Genomic DNA, 6,000 nt, shown 5'->3' on the forward strand with positions numbered 1-6,000 from the left:
GACACTAACAAGCATGCGGATGAACTGAAGTTCAGGAAAAACCATGACCCTGTAAACCGATGACAGGGTCTGCATGTTAGCCAGGTTTCTCTAAACTGGACCCTCTGGAGTCTAGAGCAGTGCTTCTCAACCTTCCTAGCGCTGTGACCCTTTAGTACAGTTCCTCAGGCTGTGGTGACCACGCCCCCAGCCATAAAATTATTTTTGGTGCTACTTCATAACTGTAGTTTTGCTACTGTGATGCATTGTAATGTAAATACCTAATATGCAAATATCTGATATGTGACCCCTGTGAAATGGTCTTTCTACCCCACCCCCAAGGGCTGAAACCACTGGTCTAAAGGAGCAAAACTGATAGAATAAATACATAGAGAAAAGGAACTCATTAGCATGGCTTACACATTGTGATCCAGCTTATCTAACAATGACTCCCTGCCAAGGGAAAGTCAAAACATCCAGTAGCTGGTTGTTCAGCACAGGAGACCTGCTGTATGGGCAGAATCCCAAAGAAGAAGGCTCTAATGCCAACGGAAGACTGAACTTGCCAAGGATGAGGGCAGGTAGGGAAAGAGAGCAAGCTTCCCTTCTTCCATGTCCTTTCTATAGGCTGCCACCAGAAGGCATAGGCCAGAGTGAAGGTGGATCTTCCCAGTCCAAAAGATCCAGATTGAAGGTGGGTTTTCCCATCTCAAATAACTCAGTCGAAGAAAGGACACACTTCCAGGTGTGTCTAGTTGCTTGGGTTTCCGTTAACTCCAGATGTAGTCAAGTTGACAACCAAGAACAGCCATCACACCGGCAAAGTGGCCCCGTGGGTAAAGGGGCTTGCTGGACAAGCAGAGCAGGCCAAGTTCAAACCCCAGAAGCCACGTAAAGGTGAAAGGAGAGATTGACCCCACAGAGCTGTCCTCTGACCTCCACACCACACACACACACACACACACACACACACACACACACACACACTAACAAAACAAAAACATGTTTTAAAGAGGGGCCAGAGAGTTGGCCTGGCAGTTAAGAGTGTTTGCTGCTCTTGCGGAGGACCGGAGTTCAGTTTCCAGCACCCATACAAGTTGATCCACTATTGCCGGTAAATTCCACTACCAAGGGATCAATGCCCTCTTCTGGCCTCCATGGACATCCATACATGTATGGTATAGTCTCACTCAGACACACATGTACACTTAAACAAAAATAAAATTATAGTCTTTTAAAGTTTTATTTTTGAGACACAGTCTCACTGTGTACTCCTGGATGACCTGGGACTTGTTATGTAGATCAGGCTGGCCTCGAATGCATAGACATTATCTGCCTCTGCATTCCAAGTGATGGGATTAAAGGTAGGTGCCACCATGCCTGCATGATGTGTGTGTGTGTGTGTGTGTGTGTGTGTGTGTGTGTGTGCGCACGCACACATACATACAAAGAAAGGGTTGCATCCCCCCTCCAAGTGCCAGGACTGTGCTTACAAATAAGGGATGCAGGAAAGTTGTCCCCACAACCACAGTCAAACATCCCAGGACCTCAGGGCAGACCTGAAACCAGAGAAAGTGCTCTCTACCTAGGTAATTCCCACACTAAAGTGTCTGTGATAGTTTACTCCATACGCTAGGCATGGTAAGAGATCAATCAGCAGAAAACAGGACAATGATAACAATGTATTCTTTTTTAATGTGCATTGTTGTTTTGTCTGTGTGAGGTGGTCAGGTCCCCTGACATTGGAGTTGCATACAGTTGTGAGCTGCCATGTGGGTGCTGGGAATTGAACCTGGGTCCTCTGGAAGAGAAGCCAGTGCTCTTAACCACAGGGCCATCTCCTCAGTCCCAAAACTGTATTCTTATGAAGTTGTAAATGTCACTGCTCTTGGGTCATTAAATCCAAAAAGGTCCCGTGAACACGAGTGCTTCAGAAGCTGAAGGGATGCTGGTGACTAACTGGTTGGTAACACACACTGTGTGGAAACGCGGGACGAACACATGACTCACATCCTGGGTGAGACAGAGCAGGGGCACCTTGTGTCATCCCACTACCCAGAACAACACAGAAGGGGAAATGTGTCCATTGCTTACTTTGGGGATTTTCCACTTAGCATTTTCAGACTGGAGTTGGCCACAGGTCACCGAAATCAAAGAGCAAACCCATGCCTGACAGACAGAGATGATTAAGCTAGTAGTAGAATAGGTATGGTAGTCAGGAAAAATTTTCTAGATGTGCAAAGGTCATGTGACCAGCCGACATGCTGTGGGGCAGGGGGGGGGGGATGAAGAAGGCCCACACAGAACAGCCTCCGTGAGGACCAGCATGGAATTACAAATGAACAGGAGTTCTGGGAAGTGGACATTGGTCCCTTCCTGCCGAATCCCATGGGGTTTTTTCCCCCAAGCCCAGCTCTCCAAGTATACCCACAAAGGGAGTGGCTAGGGTCTCCTGAGTTTTAATTTCACACCCAGTACCTGGCGGGAGCTGTGATGCAGGAACCAGGCAGCTGGTGAGAAAGTGCAAGGGTGGAGAGAGAGGAAAGGAAGTTCCCAGGGAAGCCATGGCAGGGACTTCCTGGAAGACGGCTGTTGGGGTGTGGTGGCCACGGGATGGGGAGACCCATGTGTTTGAGGGGGCAGTGTTGCCGAGGCTGAAGGAAGAAGGTAAGCTCAGCAGGCCACAGGTTTCTTAGGCAATCCTGGAGCTCACCTGGGGGCCAAGAGGAAAAGTAGCCATGGGGATGTCTGTCATACTGGAGAGCCAGTTTAGGGGACCACAGTCTGCCGCACTATGGTCCAAACCTGGGCCACAGGGAGATTAGACCATATCTGCTCTAGGTTACTCTCTGTTGTACCAACAGAGGCTTTCGGGTCATGCCTTTTTTCTAGGGTGAATGCTTTTATAAAGCAGCAGCTGGCACTACTTTGGTGATGTTACATGTTGTTTGTGCATATAGGTATCACCATCTGCCCAGCTCCAACCATGACACGTGAACCAGTAAATGCCATATTCACAAAAGAACAAGGTATAACCCAAAAACTTAATGAAGTAGACTCGGAACATGTGGGCCCATAGGTATATTAAAACCGTGTCAAGAATACAAAGACACAGCCTGCCAGGTTGCTCAGAGGGTGAGGGTGTTTGCTGCCCAACCTGAGGACCCGAGTTCAGTCCCTGAACCCCACATGGTGGAAGAGAGAAGCGATTCCTGCAAGCTATCCTCCGGCCTCCACAGACACGCATGCCAGGGCACACGTGAACCAACACACATGCAATACAAAATAAATGTGGGAAAAGTATTTTATCAAACACACAAGCCCAACAGAGCATGTAACACCTTTCCTGAACCCTGTGGTGGCCATGGTCTCACTGACATGCCATCTGATAAGCTGGCATGTGACAAGGAACCAGCAGTCAGAGGACTCCCAGCTGTCCCCAGGGCTTCAGCCAGTGGAATCCCTTGACCTGGCCTACTCCAACTGCCTTCTGCCCTCCACCCATCTATTCACCTTTCGACCTATCCCTTCACTTCTAATGAATGCCCATGTCATCTATCATCTGGGGCTGGCTCTTGGTGCCTCCAGAACCGAGCCTTCAACATCCTTCCTGCCCATCCGAACTGATGCCTAATCATTATCAACTCTCTGCCTCTTGATCTAATTGAGGTCTCATAAACTCTCCAAAGTCTATAAGGTCATGCTGCAACCCACATATATGTACATATACAGATGTACAGATGTGTGTGTGTGTGCATCTGTGTGTGTGTGTGTGCGCGCGCGCGCATCTGTGAACTATAAAGTGTGAACTGAGGGCTAGTACTCGTATAAAGACTGGAATAGAACTGATGGTTGCCAATCAACAGGATGGAGCCAGGGTAAAAGTGCCAGCTGCCAACTGCCAGGCTGAGCACCTAACTCCATGAACCACGTGGTAAAAGGACGGTACCAATTCCCACTAGCTGTCCTCTGACTTTAAGGGTTTGTGGGCTCCCTCCCCACAATAGCTACTGGAAGAATATCTCACCCCCAAGAACCTAAGGTGACAGTGGCAGAAAGAGGCCACTGAAGACAAATTCTGCCCTGCAGATAGCCCAGGCCCTCCTGCTGGGTCCCCTTCAGGAAGGCCCATGTGATGGGTGTCTGGTCATAGCAGGAAAACCTTTTCCAAACTGAAATTCTGAAAACAGATTTCTGAGGGCCAGAGGCGGGCGAGTCTCTGGAGACGGCAGCTGGGCCGGCTGGAGGTCGAAAAGCAGGACACATTTGTCCCTTTCAGACCATTGCCACCAAGGAGCTATGCCCTCAGTCCAGGCTTTCCAGGGAAAGCCCCATCCCCAGCTCCCCTGGGGTTCCCGTCAGCATTCATAATGATTTTCCGCAGCTGTCTGCTGAGATGGCTCCCGTTAAACCTTAATCTCCTCCATGTGGCCTCCTTCTGGGCCAAGGCTTCAGCTAAAAATAAAATGTACTCATCAACAAATACTTCAAGATTGACTTGCTTCCTGGGCATGCTGGGAAGCAGCTTGCACAGCCACGCACAGCGACATGCCATTGGTAATGAAGTATTAAATCCAATGACACTTGAGAACATGCGCTCCTCCGGGCTGCTCTTCGTGTGTGAGACCTAACAGCCTCTGATCATGAAGCATCTGCTCCCTGACAGCGAACACACAGATGCCCAGGCTGATCGTTCTCTCCCGGGCCTAACCTCCCAGACCAGAGGTCTCAGTTTGGAGTCCACTGCTCTGATCAAACACCATGACTGATAAGAATTTGGGGAGGACAGGGTTTCTTTGACTTACACATCCCGATCACAGTCCATTATTAAAGGAAGCCACAGCAGGGCAGGGACTCCAGGCGAGAACCTGGAAGCAGGAACTGAAGCAGAGGCCATGGAGGGATGCTGCTTATTGGCTTGTTCCCCCCATGGCTTTGCTCCTTTCTTATACAGCCCAGAACCACCCACCTATGGGTGGCACCACACTTCCCGGATTGAACCCCCCCCCCCCACACACACACACATACCAATCATAATTTTTAAAATACCCCACAGACTTGCCTACAGGTTGGTCTAATGGGGGCAATCTTTTTTTCGGTTGAGGTTCCCTCTCCCAGACGATCCTACTGTATTTCAAATTAACAAAGCAACACTACCCAGCATGCCCCAATTCCTTTCACACGCCACCTGCTTCCTGTGAGGCCAGCTGCATCGATTCCACCTGCCAAAGTCTGTGCCCCTTGACGGGTAATTCCATTTTCACAGAGCTTCCCTCTGATGTGAGGTGATGAGAAGCCCAGCCTCACCCATTTAATGGTAAAGCAACATCCAGGAGAGCAAGGCCACGGCTCTTTCCTCACCCCTGCACGAAGCCAAATGGCAGTTCCTCTCCTGTGAGTTTTCTAAAACCGTGATCCCCATTGGCTTTCGTGAACCTTTGGACTCGGGCTTGTGGGCTCCTGTACAGCCTGGGTCTGGCCTCCCAGGTGCTCTAGCGACCGATGTCTTCAAAGCCAGTTTGCTCACACCTGTGCTGCACCAACGACGAGGCTGGCCTATGCTGAGGGTGGCTGAGGAGTCCCCGGCCTGCAAGTCCGGGCCTTTCCTTTACATTCTATTTGCAGACCAAGAATCCTTCTAGCTTTGTGGTATGGTTGTGTTCTCTCCTAGGTGGGGCAAGTCTTTGTTCCCCGGAGGTGACCCGTAGAGTTCCACTCTGCTCCAGTGGGGAAGTTCAGTTTTGGAGCAGAAAATGTGACTGACACATTGAAGGGGAGTTTTAGAGATTTTTACCAAAGTCTGAGATTGAATTTAACACAGGCAAATAGAAAAATAAACAAATTTTATAGACCATGGGGTGATGATTAACTTCAGGGAAAACAGAAATATCAACCAAAAAGAGAGACGTGGTTTGAGCACAAAAAAAAAAAAAAAGGCTTTGATTGTAGAAAATAGTTACGCGATCAGAATAACAAACTCCAAATTCGGTTCTGCCAAGAGCGGTGAAGGCTGGAGGTGGC

At 49.3% G+C, this 6,000-nt stretch overlaps 1 long non-coding RNA gene across 6 annotated transcripts in view; it reads right to left on the reverse strand.

Annotated features, from left to right (window-relative positions):
* Window positions 1-5,714, reverse strand: part of LOC119820323 — a 72,074-nt gene extending 66,360 nt beyond the window's left edge. The window contains exon 1 of one of the 6 annotated variants that reach the window (XR_005286479.1): window positions 5,168-5,708. This is a non-coding gene — a long non-coding RNA (uncharacterized LOC119820323). Of the gene's footprint in view, window positions 1-5,167 lie in introns of all 6 variants that reach the window. The other 5 variants (XR_005286480.2, XR_005286482.2, XR_005286478.2 and 2 more) reach the window with 5 other exon arrangements.
* Window positions 5,715-6,000: the final 286 nt, after the last annotated feature.

The sequence above is a fragment of the Arvicola amphibius genome, chromosome 8, assembly GCF_903992535.2.
Source record: "Arvicola amphibius chromosome 8, mArvAmp1.2, whole genome shotgun sequence".
NCBI lineage: Eukaryota > Metazoa > Chordata > Mammalia > Rodentia > Cricetidae > Arvicola > Arvicola amphibius.